Consider the following 19,272-nt stretch of genomic DNA (forward strand, 5'->3'; position numbering starts at 1 on the left):
GAGGGAGACAAAGAAAAAGACAGAAAAAGAGGGAGAAAGAGAGGGAGAGAAAGGAGAAAGAGTGACAGAAAAAGAGGAAGAAAAGAGAGAAAAGCCTTCCCCCCCCCCACACACACACACACTGGCCCCGCGCGACATGGCCGCAGCCTCCCCTGCCCACACACACACCCGGCGGCGCACAGAGCCCCGTGCGACCGGGCCCCAGTCTCCATGCCCTCTCCTCCCCAGAGTCCACAAAAGGCCCCCCCCCCGAAGCCCAATCGGCTCCTGCATGCATGCTCTGCCACCGGGAGCCGCCAGCCTCTTTCCCCCTCCCTCTCGCTGCTCAACAGCCGACAGTCGGCGAGAGGAGGTCCAAAGGGCACTGCAGCACCGCTGTAAGCCTTGGCACCAGGAACACCCTCTGGGACGGCCGCCCTGCGCCCCGCCTCTGCAGCAGGGCCCCGAAGCTCCCGAGGGCCACAAAAATGTCCTCGGGGGCCGCATACGGCCCCCGGGCCTGAGGTTCCCCACCCCTGACATAATTGGAAGCAGAGGATTAAGCTCTATTCTCTCAGCAAAAACAACACCAGGAGCCGACTGTGGTACAGATCATGAATTGTTAATATCGAGAATCAAGATAAAGCTTAAGAAAAACACCAAAACATTCATAGCACCAAAATACAATCTAAGCAATATTCCAGAAGAGTTTAAAGACCATGTAAGGATAGATTTGCATTACTGAGTTCAAGTGAATGTAAACCTGAAGAACTACGGGTGGAAACTAGAGATATTATCAAGGAAGAATGTGCAAAGACTATTCCTGTAGCCAAAGAAAAGAAAAACCTCGGTGGATGTCTGAGGAAACTCTTAAAATTGCCAGAGATAGATGAGAAGCAAAAGTAGAAAGTGACAGAAATAGAATCAAAAGTCTAAGTGCAACGTTCCAGCGACTCACACGTGGAGACAAAGAGACCTATTATAATAATCAGTGTAAAGAAATAGAAGAGAACAAAAAAGGAAGAACAAGAGATCTGTTCCACAAGATCCAAGAAATCAAAGGGAAATTTAAAGCACGGTTAGGCATGCTGAATGATCAGCATGGAAATACATTAACTGAACAGGACAAAATAAAGAAAAGGTGGGAAGAATACTCTGAAGAACTGTACAGAAGGCATTCATTTCTTAAAGCTACAGGTGCGGCTTCTTTTATTTGTTTTTGTTTGTTTTAGATTTCTGGGTTGTTGTTTTTTTGCAAACCTAGGATGTTTGCAGATTTGTACCAATATGTTGTATTCCTTCATGGCTCTAGTCTCTGGATTTAAGCAGCCACAGATTTTACCATGTCAGAATTAGGTATAGTGATGTTCTGCACATTTCCGTTAAGTTTATTTCCTACAGTGCCATCCTAAGCACCCTTCAAAATTCATGGAAGTGAATTGGCTTACAAAGGTTTAATTCTGCTTTAGATGGTACTATTCATTTCCCTCATCTGACTGATGCATGTTTCTGGCACTGCTCTGACACTAACTTAAACAGACCTCTGTTGTACCATTTTAAGATTCTCTGAAGTAATTTTGAAGAATACAAATTTCCTTAAGGGTGAAAAAAATTATTTTCAGGTATCAGAATTCCTTGCTTAGCCAGCCAAGGGACATATTCAAGGTTAACCAAAATCAAAAGAAGTTGCCCTGTTTGTAGTTGCACCTCTTTCCACGCCATCTGTAAACATGAAATCTGTCCACCATGAACATTACTCATGCTTACTCAGACACTGCTCATCACAAGCTCACTCAGTCTACATTCCAATGTCTTAAAAGTACAGCCTACCTCACGTATCAGTTAAACAAAAATCATCTGAAAACAAGAAGAAAAACACGACACAAATATGTTTTTCAGATTTACGAAGTATTATAGGCCCACACAAATAGGATGATTCCACAGACATTTTGTCACTTTTCCATTTTTAATATTTACACTATTATTCTGTGTGTGTGTGTGTGTGTGTGTAAAGTGCCGTCAAGTCGCAGCCGACTTATGGCGACCCCTGATGAGGTTTTCAAGGCAAGAGACTACCAGAGGTGGTTTGCCAGTGCCTTCCTCTGCACAGCAACCCTGGTATTCCTTGGTGGTCTCCCATCCAAATACTAACCAGGGCTGACCCTGCTTAGCTTCTGAGATCTGACGAGATCAGGCTAGCCTGGGCCATCCAGGTCAGGGAACTATTATTCTACTCCTCCTCTAAATGCTCAGTGTGGCATACTTGGATCACCCAGTAAGCAGGTTACATAGCCAAACATGGATTTGAACCCAGATCATACTGACCTAGATGGAACACATTAAACACTGTTTTTTATGTGCTTGTGAAAAATTAAACCAAGCAATACTGGGTAATCATTAATGTACCAGACTGAGATACAACCACAACGCTCTGTTTCCACACTTCTGCACATTTCTTCAAATGAAGAAATAAATAAGTCACTTTTAGCCTCCATATACCTTCTGTAAAATGGGAATAAGTAATCATTTACAGCCTATATTGTTGTGAGGATAAATAGTAACTCAGAATGATGAGCAAGTTACCTCTGCTGATGGTAGACTGAATTCAGTGGCACTGTTATGGGGAGGCAGCAAAGGGAAAAGGGTGGGATTTAGTTCAGACTCTGAGACTGCTGGATCCAGCTGGATCCCATGATGCCATGAGGGATTTTGCCAGTCCAATCAACCAGCTTTGTTGATGCCCCTGTGCAAGCCTAGAATACCGAGCTGGATGAACCAGCTTTGCCCCTCCCTCTCTTGTTTAGGAACCCAGCCATGTGGTTTACTATGGGCACGGGTGATCTAAAGAGGACAGGGTGACAGCTAGATCATTGTTAGTGGAAGAATCAGAGCATGCTTTAGAGCTCATCTGAAAGCCTGAGGTGGTAGTGATAGTAGCAGATGTTACTTTTCCATGTCGTTACATCAGCAGAATCATACATGGCTCAATCATTCAAAAATGAGAGGGAATTGGCAATTAGCTGTCACTTTTGCTCAATTTTTGCTGATAAAATTGCGCAGATCCTCTTCATCTAGACTGGTAGTTTGGGAACTGCAGAGGAGTGCTGTCTGGTGTTTTCCTGGACGGATTCTGTTGGCTTCTCCCTAATGGATGTTGAAAAGGTCCTGGAAAACCACCACTTGTAGATTGGATCCATATCCTTGGCTAATAAAAGCTTGCCAGCCAAGTACAAACAAACTGGAAGAAGTTGGGTCAAGATTATGTGAACTGTCCCATGTATTTCAGAACAAAAGTATACATGAGGAAGAAGGGGGGGAGAAATGCTCCATTAGGAAAAAAGGTTCCCTATCCACAGTATAAAGTAGTTATAATAGGAAGCCAAGGAGGATTCCTAAAAGTGGTACAACGTAGAACATCCCTTCTAATTTCTTCACTGATACACACTGTTTTTAATGAAGCCTTGTGTTCTATTAGGATACACAAGCTAAAAGTTCATATTAGCAAGCTATAGAAACTAGAAAAATGCCCTTCTGTCATCTACAAATATTATGGCTAGATGATAATAGATGAACTCAATTTTTAATATTCAGGAAGTATTTTTAGAAATTTATGCTTAGATTTATAATAGTAATCACCACTGCAAGTTTTTTTAAATTCTATATCATCACAATTCATTTCATATTGTCTAACATTATTATGAGATTTATCAAGTATTGTATAGGGTATCCTATGAAAGTTATGCTTAAATTTATTATGATCATCACCATTCAATGCTTAATATTATACCACTTTTTTCTGCTCATTATTGTTGCTATCATCATTTATTGTTTATTATATCATTGTTTATTATATTATATGGATACTTTTTCTTCTCTTTTTCTATTGATGTAATTGTAGTTGCTGCTGTGATATGGTTTCTATTTTTTCTTTTCCCTCTGTTCTGTTTATATTTATAAAAAATAAAATCTTTTATAACAAAAAATAAAAGAAAAATGCCCTTCTGCAGTTTACCCAGGACAGAGTAGAAGAATAAATGGGCACAAATTGCTGCTGTGATATGGTTTCTATTTTTTTCTTTTCCATCTGTTCTGTTTATATTTATAAAAAAATATTTTATAACAAAAAAGAAAAGAAAAATGCCTTTCTGCAGTTTACCCAGGACAGAGTAGTCTCTGCACAGAAGAATAAATGGGCACGAATTTGACATAAACAATGGTAACATTTTGAAATCCGGCTTCCAATGGGAAACTTCTGAAACCTCCGTCTTTAAGGTCCCATAAGCGTCTCAACTTTTTACAGTATGCATACAGGAAAGTATTCTCCAAGCATGCTAGTATTACAAATGTCAGGTATGACCACAAGATGGCAGCATGAAACAATTCACGTTTCCTTGCCACACAAATTTGTACCTTTGCAAATGTAGCAACACAGGAAGACTAGATGTTCCACATGGCAATATTCCAAAGGAAAAGGAAAGAAAGCTCTGTAACAAAAGGAAATTAAAGACAGAGATGCAAATAACTGCCTTTGAAACTAGAGAGGCCTAACCAAGCTTGCTTTAGGGTAAAGTGGTAGGTGTTGAGGATAATTTATACTGAATGGTAGAGAAAAGCCAACAGGTGCCATGTTTGAAGTCAGAAATTATATCCTGAAAAAGAATATACAAAAGAACTGTGATGACACATCTAGGAACCAGAGTATGTGTCAATCTTAAGAGAGGAAAGACACAAATACGTACTCTACTTTTAATATTATAATTTTCCTTTCTGAAACACTCATAAAAGCATTTCATATATAAGCTTTAAAGTTGTCTGCTTCATTATCCCCAATTCTGTTCAACCCTATGCTTCCATTAGGTGACTAAAACATTCTGATTATCTACAAATACCCAGCCTCTTCAGCAAAATAGAACATCTGTCCTAGGGGACTCAAGATGGCAATGAATGGCTAGCTGCTCCGGAAAGGACACTGCCCGGATTTCTTTAGGAGAGGAGCCTCCTCAAAATTCCCCGTGGCATCATCTTGTGACATCCCTTAGTGAACCTGAAGCCTGGCTGATGGAAAAGGGCAGGGAGGACAGAACAGAAAGGCAAGGTAATGCCCCCAGCAATCTCAGCAAAGAAGGGTTAGGCACATGAATTTATGGAGAGAGCATGTTGTTCTGCTCTAACTCTTACAAGCTGTCCCTGCCAGTGATCTTGTCTTCAGCAGGATACTGAATCCAAAACTGAAGCTAGTCTAATTTTTTGGGGGGGGGGTTGCACTCAAAAATGGGTTTTGCTCAAACAGTCCCAAGAGAAAGCACCACATCTAAGGGCCTGCCAAGTCTGCATCTCATGTTTCACATTTGTACTTCAAGACTGGGTGTGGATGTGGTTGTGGCTACATAATATAGAAATCTTCTGCGGCAAAATACCCTAGAGACTTGAACCATAAATTACTACTCCCTTCCTTTACAAGGAAGACTTTACAAGGGGGGGAAGATATTGGGAAGCTTTCACATCCATCACGAACAAAATGAAACCACACTGGGATTCACATAATTTGAATAGTTCTGTTTATTTTCATCTTCTGTATAAAACGCAAAGTAGAGGAAAAGTCTAGTATCCTTTTAAAAAGTTATTGAAGGAAAGTCCATTTATTTTTATCACTTTAATATTCTTATGCCTGGGATGAAGCAGGAAATGCAAGGCATAGTTACATGAAAAAATCAGGAGTCTTCTTTTGAAGCCTTGAAACGTAAGTTGACAATGCAAACTCTTGAAGAAATCTGGTCATTCACCAGGAAAACTGAAACCCAGAAAAGGTATGTTTTAAAATGTAACTGTAAATAATAGTAGTTGTTACAGAATATAGTATAGTTCTGTGACCTGGGGGATCTGCACACAATATCAGGGCTTCAACAGCATTATACTATAAATGAGAACAAGGCAAAAACAACTCTCACTAGATTTAGGGAAACTGATGAAGGGGAGGAGCAAGTGAGCCCCTCCCAGGGAATATGCAATTAATCCCCTTGGGGAGTCTGTGGCTCAGTGGCAGAGCATCTGCTTGGCATGCTTAAGGTCCCAGGTTCAATCCCTGGCATCTCCAGCTAAAAAGACTACGTGGTGTGAAAGACCTCCACCTGAAATGCTGGAGAGCCATTGCCAGTCTGAGTAGGCAATACTGACCTTGACAGACCAAGGGGTCTGATGCAGCCTAAGGCAGCTTCATGTGTACCAACAACAAGGACATGGAGTACGAGAACCAATCAACTGAGGAAGCCAAAGATCCTACAGATTTTCACATGGACACTCTCTGATGTTAAGTCAACCACAGCTGAAAAGTTCAGAAAGCTCAGTGGGGCACAGGGATGATTTCAGCACTGCAACTGTATATTGAAATAATTAAATGGATGACAGTTAAATGGAGTGCAGCTTTCACAAGAAGGGATGTATAGTTCATGGATGTAAATTAAACATTTCTGTTTAAAAGAGTAGCCTACAAGAAAACTAAAAAGTGTCACACAAAAAGCAGTCAAAAATTTTGCACAAGAGAACTAATATCGAATGCTCAAGAAATAAACTGATACACAGCTGTTTACACAGCAGCATATACACAGGCAAATAAAATAGAAGGCCTGCACATGTTTTCTATGTGACAAGGTAGATTGTATACCTACTGGCTTCAGGAAACAAGCAGTCTTCTGTCTCTACTTTAACACTCCATCTAATCGTAATAAAATAGTGATTGGAGCTGTTTACATGCTTTGATTCACAGACACTTCTTTGTTCTCCCTTTACAAGTTGCCCAAAATCCAGCAAGCTGTTAAATCTTAAGAGTTCAAGACAGACTTACTTTTTCTTCATTGAAATTAGAATACAAACAAGCAGGAACTTGCAGGAGGCGTCTCATCTTTCCCTCCCACATTATTTCCTCTTTTCTTTCCCTGAAAGCCACCACAACCTCTCCCTTTTCTCGCTTCTTTCTCTCCTTCCTACCCACCAGTCAACCACCCTAAATTCAGTTTCCCTTCCTTCCCTACCCCTGGCAACCTCTTCCTGGGGAAAGTCTGACAGAGATTCACAGTGCCAGCTGCCTGGCTGCATGATGGTAAATCCAAACAGGCATGAGAAGGGCATCTCATTTCCCTTCCCTCCTCCTGGCAACCCGCACATCCTCACCTTTCCACACAACCAACCTAAATGTTATCTGCCCCCCCCACCAACATCTTCAGCTATATTTAGTATTTATTTACTATATTTATACCCTATCTTTCTCCCCAATGAAAACCCAAAGCAGCTTACATCATTCTCTTCTATTTTATCTTCACAACAACCCTGTGAGGTAACTTAGTAGGGTTGCTAGCTCCCGGTTGGGAAATACCTGGAGATTTTGGGGATGGAGTCTGAGGAGGGCGAGGTTTAGAGAGGGGAGGGACTTCAATGCCATAGAGTCCAATTGCCAAAGCGGCCATTTTCTCCAGGGGAACTGATCTCTGTTGCCTAGAGATCAGTTGTAATAGCGGGAGATCTCCAGCCACCAGCTGGTGGTTGGAAAACCCTATAAATTAGGCTGTGTGTGTGTGTGTGACTGGCTCAAGGTCACCCTGCAATCTTTCATGGTACAGCAGGGATTCAAATCTGGGTCTCCCTACATGCTAGTCTGAAACACTAACTGCTACAACACATTGGCTCCCATGGGGTTGCTGCTGTTGAACAGTAGTGAGAAGCTGGTCCTGAGCAAGTCATGGAACTCATGTGGTAGCGAGTTACCTAGTGGTTTCTGCCTGATCTAACCCTGAGTTCTCCCACAATGGCCAAAAGTGTCCTGCCCTCTCCCCTGCTTTTCACTGACAGAAACCAAGGCTTCAACTGTCCATACTGCTGTGATTGCCTAGCAATAACCATAGAGGACATTTGTTTCTTAACGTTACAGGCACCACTTTTATTTTTTTGGGGGGGGGTTGACCCCCAGTGTATTCTTCAGAATTTTCTGCAAACCTGGAGCTTTTCTCAGGTTTGTAGAAAGATTTGACTGGTCTTTTCAAGGCTCAAGGCTCTCGATTTAAGTATTCACAGATCTGGCAATGTGTTGAGAATTAGACATATTGAATAGTACAGTGGTTGCTTTCCTTGTGCCTAAATTATTTTAAGTGTTGTTCTTTTCTCACATCCCTGCAAAATATTAATCAGCATAAAAATGATGTGCAAATTTCATTCTGGGATTCTCTTGAACTCCAAAAACGGCTGAATTTTTGCTTGACATTTTATTTAAATATTATTGATATTTTCATTGCAGTGCTACAGTATGAATAAAATTTTGATATATTTTTTAAATACAGCTGTAAAATACAACTCAAAATTTGTACAACCCAAAATATTACAAAACAGCAATTTTTCAATTTCCCCTGAGAATTGTAGACTAGAACCAGCGAGAAGATCTCCTGGAAGAGAAGAAGAAAAAGGAAGACCTGCTCTGCACATAGAGGCCTTCCCCCTTCGCTTCTCCTGTTCATTTGTTTCTTCTACATTGTTGTACATTTTTGTGTTGCAAGTCACTTAGGGTTCCCACTACGTATGAAGTCAAGAAAAAAAGAAATAAAACAAAACAGAAATAAAAACAAACTTGCTACCTGCTGTCCCAAAATAGCAGGCTAAGGAGAATTCTCTCCTGAATAGGCCCTATGCTATGCATAGTCAATGAAAGGATAGCCATATTCTGCTGCAAAGCTAGCCCCTCCATGGGACCTGGAAACATTCATAACTTATTTTCCATAGCCATCATATACACATCAAAGTCGAAACTATTTTCTGACTAAGCATAAATACTATCGTGGAAGGGACCCTTTATAGACAGGGTCTCCAGTTACATTCAGAAAAATTCAAATTTCTTTATTTCATGTGCAAAATATTTTCTATAGATTTTAACACTGTTTGAAAAGGCCATACCAAGTACATTTGAAAGACAGCAACACATATGTAAAGAACAGAATTAATCATTTCAAAGTACTACAATTTAAAAACAAAAATAAGCTTAACAGGTGTCTACTAATATCCAAACCCATGTTTATTTCCATTGAACCACACTTCCTTAAAATAAACACAAGAACAACTTTTGCTTTGGGGGGAATTCTGAGAAGGTTTGGCAAGACATTGTGCTAATGAACATCCTTTCTACTAAACAAACTCTTACTTTGTATCCAGATACCAGCAAGAAGTGAACACTAGGAGGGAAACACTCAGCTAGGCTGATTCCTAGTATAGAGCATGAGGAAGCCAAGACAAATACTGCAGAAGAGTACTGTAACTAAGATAAATTTCTTTTTTGGTTTGTATGTTGGCAGCAGTTAGATACTGCAATTCGCTAGAACAGTCTCTTGAAATTTAGTGGAAAGGCATTTCCTTTCCAGCTTCCAGAAACTATTTCATTTTACAAATCTTTAACTTGCCAAACTGTAATTGTTGGCTACTGTGGAAACCTTTAAGCAGACTTTGAACCGTCATACATGACTATATGAATCTACAGAAGAACAGTGGCTACAATCTATACACTGAACAAAAGTAATTCCCACGGAACGCACTGTTTTTTATTTTCATAACAGAGGCTGTCTTTGTTGCCAATATCTTCTTCCCCAAGGTCAAGGGTGTCCAATACCAATTCCACCCTGTCCCCCCTGTGCTTCCCAGGCCTGCCTGCCCCTACTACAGGAGAAGAACAAGGGACTCAAGATCATGGAAAGAAACATTTTTTTTCCTCTCCCTTGTCGTGTTTTAACATTAGCCTGATTAAGATATCTGAATAATTCAAAAGATCATACAATGTTTTACATCATTTTGATTTACCCTAATAAATAGGTTTGCCAAGAGCCAGGTGGTGGTGGGCAAACGCCCGCCAATCCACCTGGCTGCCCGCCGACCAGCTGAGGGCCTGCAGGCAATGCATGCACATGCCCGCCGAACCATGTCACTTCTGGTTTACCCGGAAGCGCCACATCGCAATGGGCCATTTACCACTCAAACTGCCAGTCTGAGTGGTAAAAGGCCCCTTGCGATGAGGCGCTTCCGGGGGTAAACTGGAAGTGATGCAATCACATTGGCGCGGCCACATGCAATCTTTCCCTCACCTGAGCCCCAAAAACCTCCTGCCGGAGGAGGGGGGGACCTGACAACCCTACTAATAAAGGGTATTGCATGGATTTTGTTTAGGAGTAGTGTGCATAAACATAGTGGAAGGAATCAGGAAGCGATAAAAGAGGTGAATCTTTCTTGGGGATACTAAGAAGGTAACAACAAATCCCAATGCAGCTTTTGATTCCACTCCCTATTTCAAGCAAATAGACAGGTTTCTCTTCTCTAGTTCTCTAACACATCTGGAAGCAATTGCCAAAGAGACTGCTGAAACACCACATTTTTCCAGATTAATAGTGCAAATTAACACAGAAAATGAACACTGACAACAAACCTTCCTCCTACATAAAGGAGGAAAGAAGGTCTATAGTGTGATTAGGGCTTGCTGCAATTTGTTCCGTACAATCCTTAACCAACACTCTTCTTCTGAAATTACTTGCTGGATTTCAGTTCAATGATTAATGCAACACTGGACCAGCAAGTTCCAAAAGGGTCTAAACCTCCCTTCAGTAGAGAACCCAAACAGCTTTCATGCCAAGACTTCACTTCTGCCATGGTTTGCTCAGGAGAGGTGCCCCCCCAGACCCATCAAGATTTTCCCTGGTGGCCATGATGACCATTTTACCCCAGAGAGAGGGGGAGAAAGTGACAGCACACACTGTGCTGGATCAAACCAAAGGTGTCTCTTTGTACAACTTCCTATTTCCAACAGCAGTAGATGACTGAAGGAAATAAGACTCCTGCATTACTTGCTCTGCCCGCCCCTGAAACTGGTATTCTGCCTCTGAACCTGGAAGTTCCACTTAGCTGTGATGGTTATAGCCACTGAAAGTCCTATCTTTCAGGAAGTTGTCTAATCCCCTTTTACAGCCAACAAAGTTACTAGTCAACGCCCTATATTGTGTTACATAATTCATTATTATGAATAGTGAATTTCCTTTTCAATGTTCTGACTCCATTATGCAAAGAGAAGAGAAAAACCTGTCTATTTAATCCACATGGTAGTAATTTTATAAGCTTCCACCATGTACATCATCATCATTTTTTCTAAACCAAATTATTTCCAAATAATTTCATCTGAGAAGTGCTGGACCTGGTAGTGGTAAGAAATGAGGTTCATAATTAGGTTTATCGTCTCAGAACACAGCAAACACTAACACTGAACTCCACTCTTCAGCCACTCTCTCAATTCTATAGGGGCTGAAGAGGTCCAAATTACCCAACTAAAAGGCAGAACACCCTCAAACACACAAACAGAGACCAAATCCTATGCCTTTCTTCATAGGCAAGGTGTCTAAACTCCTTGATCATTTTGGTTGCCCTTTTCTGCATCTTTCACATTACTTTCTTTTTTGCAATATATTGTCAACTGTATTCCTAATTCAGCTGACTCACACAGACCTCTATGACAGATTTCTATAAGGCATTATTTTCAATTCCTTTCATGAATGAGAACAAATGTGGCACACTAGTTAGGGTGCCAGACTAAGGTTCGGGAGACCCAAATTCTCATCTCCACTCAGATCACTCCACTGGGTGATCCTGGGCCAGTTGTTTTCTCTCAGCCTAGCCTACCTCACAGGGTTGTTATTAAGACAAAACTGAAGCAAGAAGAACAGTGTACACTGCCCTAACCTCCTTGGGATATATATGCAATAATAATAATAATTTACAACATAGAACTTGCTTTCTTCACTGCCTTTGTACACTACTTTAACTATTTATCATGATTCCAAGACCTCTTTTCTAGTTGTTCACCATCTGCTCAGTATTAGTAGAGATGTAAAGTTAATAATTTTTTATTACAATATTCATTATTTTACTCTTATATTGAAGCTCATTCGCCAATTTGTTGCCCACTGACTCAATTGGGAGAAACCTTTTTGAACCTCTCTACAGTTCGCTTCAAGTTTCAACAGTCCTGAATAAGTTGGTATTTTCCACAAACTTGGCCACCTCACTCTTAGCAAAAGAAAATCCTTGGTTTTAAAAAATACACTGTTCACAGCCAAATTGGCTATATGAGAGGTATAATTAAAGTTTTCAAAAATTTAGCTGTGGACAGAGTGTTCTTTTGAGCATAATGATGATTTTTCACCACATACTAACAAACATTCATCACCAGTCAATCCCTATCCTAAAGGCAGAAACTATCCACACACAAAAACATAACCCTACACAGACAAATACGATTTACACACCCACTTTTCCCATTATCCTATATCTATTAGAATTTAATCTCCCTTCCCTGGCTGACTTATAACATTTCTTGGTTATCAACACATAAATTAAGAGTTGTAGTCTAAAACATGGCCAGAGGGTCTCAGGAAATTTAGGAATATTATAGTATATAATGTGTCAGAGAGTAAGGGAAGAGGGCTTTAAAGAAAACAGATATGATAGTTAGGACTATGCAGTCGTGCTGGAAAAAAATCATTTTTTAAAGCTCAGAACAGTATTAAGTTTGCTAAAATAGACTAGGTCAGGAAAGCATTTGTAATGGATACAATGAAAACAGAAACTATGGAATGTGCTGTGTTAATTTAGCAAAGCTGTTCTATTCCTAATCATGGGAATCACATGAGAGATATATGACTTCTGCACTTAGATGCCAGAAATGTCTGTCCCAGAGTTTGAAAGGCTTGCTCTGGGAAGCCATAAGAAAAGCTTAAATATTTCTGTACACATCTGTTGTCAGACAGCTTCAGTTCTCTTTTAAATGGCATCAATATGTTCAAAGCTTTCTGGATGACTATAAAGATGGAGAAGCCGACACAAAACATGTAATGTCTATATGGTCCTATCTAAACATATGATCCTCATTTTAGCATCTTTCATCTGAGAATAGTTAATAAAGTAGATTAACAATATGAAGGGAGATACATAAACATTATGTAAAATTAATTACAAAACGGAGAGGCTGAACACAGATAATATTTTATGCAACTCAAAATGCTCTAAGTTCTCCTAATGATCGGCAACAGATAGAAACCACCAATTTCAGTAAGTAAGTTACCACAGTATTGTGCTCACTTCAAACAATGCAATTCACGGGTGCAAAAGACTTCTGAAATACATCAGGTTGTTGACGCGGCTTCTTTTCTTTTGACCATGCCTCACCCACTTCTTTATAACACAAGCCTGAAATAGAAGTTGTATTATTTAACCAAAAGCATTTGCATACAGCACGGATAACCAGCTGCAAACCTTGCCTTCTCCTCTCCTCCACTGCTATCCCAGCATCTATATATTTTGTATTCCTCTTAAGAAAAACTCTTAGGTATCCAAAGAGTTGGCCAACTTTGTGATTAAAATGTAAGATAGTTTATTCCTACATATTCTGCTACCTACAAGTTATTGAATATATCCCAGGTGCCTAAAAAGTCCATAATTTTATTCTTGAAATAGCTGCAGTATACTTCACAACCAAAACAGTAAATAGTTTCTATCTTTCAAAGTGTTTTCCTGAACATCTGTCATGCTAACAAGCTGCATTAATCCTACACAAAGGTGCACAAAAACATGTTAAGCAATCTGTAATTTGAGCCTCCCTCCCAAATAAATGATTTTTGTGCAAAATCACTTAGAAGATTCATTGCCACTCATTTCTAATAGAAGAAAGGGCAGGTGAAGTGTTTTATCTTAAAATGCCATGCAAATTGGTTCTGAAAAAGCCAAAACTCAATCAAAAGGGCATGTGCTTGTAAGCAGTCAAATTTAAAACCATTTTTGTACAGCTCTTACTCATGCCTCAAATATAATCTCCTACATCTGGAGTAAATTAATACAATGATCCTGAAACTAATTCGGCTCTGCTGTAAATCTGAACTCATTACTCGGAGACTCTCCGCTCAATTCTCAAACTAAAACCTCTCCTAACAAAAGCCTTAACTGAAGTCTGTGAGGATTATGGAGGCTATGAAATCCTACTAGTATTTCTGGTTTCTCCTTATTCCATAATTAATAAAGCAATTGTTTCTATTTATTTATTTGTATATGTTCATATAACCGAACAGAATAATGGTAAAAAAAATGTAGTCATGACTTCTATTTGAACAACAGCTTGTTGCCTAACATTCTTGCAGTCATCTGCAGCAACAAAACAAAAACTGCTACAGCAACTGCTTTTCCAGCAGTGAGATTGTCCTGCATATGTTCAAACTGCACATTCAGTCAATGGGCATAGAGGAGGAATGGGTACAAGCATGCAGGCCCCACCCCTCCTGGACTCCATGTGGTCACCAGCTCAAGAACATGGAGTCTATGAGCAGAGGAAGTACACACATGTAAGTTAGTCCCAATCATGGGGAGCATATGAAAAGTAGCACTCTTGACCACCAGATAGTGCCCCATGTGCATACATTTCCTCCATGTGCCAACAATATGACCATAAGCCAGCAACTGCGGGGAGGCCAGGGACAGAGAACAGGCACCCATTTTTTCTTTATGCTCATATATCAAATATGAAATCAGAGCATATGTATGCGGCTAGGGTCATTCATAGATCCAGTTTACCATTTCCATCAAGACTTCAATGTGATCAAGAAAGAACTGAGGATGGGCGAAAAATCTAGATGAGAATGATGAAAGCCACTATGGATCCCCGTCGGGAAGAATGGTGGGGTATAAATATAGTAAATAAATACTCACGTTACAGACTGTAAGGGAGAAACCGTTTACCTGACAGAAAGTCCAGTTTTATACGGGGTTCATAGCTGAACAAAACTCCACTCCAGCAGCTGAGACAAGTGAACCAGTATTTGACACCTAGATGACTGTCAAAATAGAATGTCAATGATGGGAGGGGGGAATTAAATGGGAAAACCTCTTCCTATCTGACACCTAGAGCTTCATGCTCACTGTATCCTGCTCTTGGCTCTGAACATACCAGACAGTGCTGAGGGCAAAAATCCATATGATCCTGGGGGAATAGTTTAATGGCCTCACAGTACTGCCTGGAACATTTGTATAAGAGCCAATTTTTGACTGGTCAAAAAAGAACCACCTCTTTCCCATGTACTACCGAGAAGGGGACTACTTATTGCACTTGACCCCTTTAACAGCTGTGTTTGCAGGGGAACAGAATTGCCAATCTCCAGGTGGGGCTTAGAGATCTTGCTGAATTACAACTGACCTCCAGACTACAGAGATTAGCTTACGCTGGAGAAAATGGCTGTTCTGGAAGGTGGACTGTATGGCATCATACCTTGTTGAGGTACCTCCCCTCCCCAAAAACATCCTCCCCAAGCTCTACTACCAGATATCTAGGAATTACCCAACCCAGAGTTGGTAACCCTACAGGGGAAATGTATTAACCAGAGTCCTTGTAAGTTTTGAGTCCTTGTAAGTTTAACCAGAGTCCTTGTAAGTTTCCTTTTGGGTCTAGTGACTTTCCTCCACACGACACAAAGGCTTCTTAAAGGGGCCTGTCCCCCCTCATAAATTATTGAAGAATGGTAGCGTTCAATAAGTGATTTAACTCTGTTCATTCCCCCATTTACCCAGTTCAATTTACCTTAGGACTCGATCATAGATAGAATGTAACTTCTTGATCCTACCCTAATCCAGTACCGAAAGCCTAAACTCCTAGCTCCCTGAGACAGCTTACTTTGCTTAACCCAGAATACCTTAACCTATCCTTTCCATGTTAAGCCTACCTCTGTATCTCTTCATCATCTTTCTCTGTCTCCAAAACTCCTCTCCCACCTCCCCCAGGTTCCACAGCCTCCCTTTGGTTGATGTCACTGGGACTTAGCATACTCCCCTGTACGCAGGGATCTGCTGCTGCACCTCGAGGGGGAACATGAAGGCTGAACTAAAGGTTATCCATCACACCAACTCCACTGGGAATAAAAAAAGGGGTGGAGAGAAGAGAAATCCAGTGAATTCCGTTCTTTGGCAAAGAAGAGCACCTTCTTTGTCATGTACATGCATATCATGCATGCTCCACAAGTGGGATCTCAGCACTAGCCTTGAGCAGTCCATACTAATCTCCAGGTGGCAACAGAATACTGAAGTTCTGCTGGATCAAAAAAGCTTTAACTGAATGTGGGAGTAACATGATACAATTATCCAAAACTTGCACTATCTTTCCATACTTCAAATCAGCTATACTAACAAACAAAGGCCATTTAAAAAAACAGTACTCTGCCAGCCTTGTTCTTTTGTAAAAGAACTGTCAGTGTTCAGAAATATCACTTGAGGAGTCAAAAAAATTTCTAAAGTCAAATATTTAATTTACGAAAATGAACTTGACTGAAGAACACTAACATTTAATAGATTTCTAAGAATATCGTGGATGTCTTTTAAATCTTAAAATACGCAGCAAAGTTTGAGAAAACATGACTATAGTATGGGCCTAGGGCTCTGAAATCAGAACCATTAAAAATAAACCCAAATGTATGATGTTTGTGGTGGAGCAATCCTAAGCAGCATCACACCTTTCTAAGCCCTTTGATATCATTGGATTTAGTAGCGTGTAATTCTGCCTAGAAGTGATTGCATTGTAAATCTTAAGATTTTCAAATAATTCTTACCCAGTGAAAGGCTTTCTCCCAAATAACTACTTCCAGGGATCTTGGCTACTCAGCTGGCTGGGTAACTTCAGATAAGGAAGATAAGGAAGCAATAACATGTTCCTTTTCAAACACACCAGAAATTGTTTCCCAAATTAAAAAAATGCCAAGATGCAAAACTGCTGCAAAATCACAGAGGTGAAGACTGGCTGGCACCAATCATATTCACGTAGGAACAAATGAACATTTTAAAATCAAAAGCTGGCATACAACTATCCCAAATAAATAACAATATAATTGCATAGCAGCCATGCAAATAAAACCACAAAAGTTATCCTAGCCCACATTTTTTTACTAACCTTCATGCTCACACATACCTAAATAAAGCAGTTGGAGAGAACTCTGATGACCTGGGGAGAAACAGGGACTCTCTTCAAATTACAAAAATGTTCTAGTGTGCTTACCTGGAAACATCTCTTACTAAACCAACCACATTATTGGCTACTAGAGCCAGAAACATGTAAGGCCTTACTATATTTTAGTATCAAGCCCTGACTTGCGTAGCCCCAGGCTAGCCTGATCTCATCAGATCTTAGAAGCTAAGCAGAGTCAGCCCTGGTTCGTATTTGGATGAGTGACCTCCAAGGAATCCCAGGGTCGTGACACGGAGGCAGGCAATGGCAAACCACTTTTGAACATCTCTTACCTTGAAAACCCTATGGGTTACCATTCTCAGCTGTGACTTGACAGCACACAAAAAAGTCTGTACCAACAGGGAAATAAAAATCCCTGGTAAGTTTAATTTCACACACCATTAGTTATAACATCAGGCCTAGAGAAAACTGAGTATCTCGTCACCACTGCCAAGATTTACACCTCAGTCCTAACAATGTTTACTTGGACTTCATTCCTACTGTGTTTATTCCCTAGTAAACGATCACAGGATTGCTGCCATAATTTTCTCCTTACTTATCCCCATAGTTTTCAAAAAATGTAGACTTCAGTAGGAAACTGAGGTTCTGTGCACAAGACAACAGAAATGGGGGAGGGGTGAGACTAGAGAATGATCCCATAATATCTAAACTGCCTGCTCAAAAAAAACTGCCTGCTGGTTTTTTGTTTTTTTTTGTTTTTTTTAAGAAAAACAATTTTATTGCCATCTTCAAGAGAATTCAAACCTCTGGAAATATTGCTTTGATACTTTGCTAGTGATATACATTCCCAGTCAGTTATGTCAGCTCATGTATATTCATGACAATTGTGTATTTTTATGAATGACAATGATTGACACACCTGCTAATTCTTCCTGGATCTAAAAAAAAATTGAATTAACCAATATTTGCATAACAATCTTGGAAAACAAAACAAAAGCATGTAACAAGAAAAAAGCATGTAGCTCCAAGAAAAAAATGGAAACAGCTGGATCCAAATCTCAACTGTACCAAGTTCTGAAAAGAATAGAGACTGAAAAGAATAGATACTGGGAGCTCAGTGTGTATAATGGCAGTCCTGGATACGCAAACAAGTGCTGGATTCTCATAGCATTTATTCCTTTTCCTCATATTTGTTAATTTCATTCTACATCCTCTTCTATACATCATATCTAAAATAGTCTGACAAATATTCTCATTCTTATGACATTATAACTGTGAATGAGAATATGCAGATTGTTGTGATGCCAAAGGCAGTCTAGAGAAGGCACATTCATGAATGGGGGGGGGGGGGGAGGTTTGCATCCCAGAGATTGGTGCTTAAAGAAAATTCAGTAGGCAAGGTAAAAAGAGTGAAGGGTGAAGCTAGTCAGGCAAGGGCAATGCAGACTGCGGGCAAGGAAAGGGCCAAACCTGACCCAGAAGCTTCTGTAACCCCTACAACGGACTGCCTGGATGAGTGCGGTCTCCCTAGTCCAAGATATCATAGCCATAGGAAACATGTAATCTGCGGCTTTGAGCGGCTTTTCACAAAGGACAGTAGAGCACATATCCTTGGGTTCTTGTTTGCAACACTGGCAGCTCTTGACACAGCTATTCAGTCTACTACGTACTAAGCTTCCATGTCCCCTTGATCTAATCGGATCAAAGTTTCCTTAGGGGACATACTGTCATGTTCATCAGTGCAGTGTTTGTTATCAAATACAAGTGACAAGCTATATGCTTACAATGTCTATGACCAGCAACCGTAAAAACGACTGTCTGATGAAACCGAAGAGACTTTGAGCTGTCTTGCCTGAAGTCAAATAAGGGAGATCAACACGTATAGCCACTTTAACATTACTGTAAACTTTCTGATCTCTTTGATTCCAACGTGTACAATGCCTTATATCGTGCAAAAAAAAAAAAAATACAGTTGTTGATTATAGAGAGAGAGAGAACTGTTGATGTTTCCATAGGGATATATTTCATGTATCTAATAGTCACAGGGAGCCCCCACCATGCAGATCAAAAACCTGCTCCATAAGTTTTGGCAAACCCCGGGGAAACCCCAGGTCTTCAGAAAAGTACAAAAACAAGGCCATGCTTCTTTGTTGCTCCCACTGGATCTATCTGCAGCCTTTGATACAGCATATCAAGCCATCCCATTGTTGAGGCATTTACACACAGAAGTAAGTATCAGGGGATGTGCCTTAAACTGGTTTGAATCATTCCAACGGATTGGACTCCAAAGG

At 40.3% G+C, this 19,272-nt stretch overlaps 1 protein-coding gene across 1 annotated transcript in view; it reads left to right on the top strand.

Moving 5' to 3' along the window:
- Positions 1 to 2,880: 2,880 nt before the first annotated feature.
- The window catches only part of CCDC28A (coiled-coil domain containing 28A), a 98,531-nt gene continuing 82,139 nt past the window's right edge, over positions 2,881 to 19,272 (top strand). Inside the window, exon 1 of the mRNA XM_056852539.1 lies at positions 2,881 to 2,891. The gene's annotated coding sequence lies outside the window, so the exon portion shown is untranslated. The remainder of the gene's footprint in view (positions 2,892 to 19,272) is intronic.

Source organism: Euleptes europaea, chromosome 7 (genome assembly GCF_029931775.1).
Source record: "Euleptes europaea isolate rEulEur1 chromosome 7, rEulEur1.hap1, whole genome shotgun sequence".
NCBI lineage: Eukaryota > Metazoa > Chordata > Lepidosauria > Squamata > Sphaerodactylidae > Euleptes > Euleptes europaea.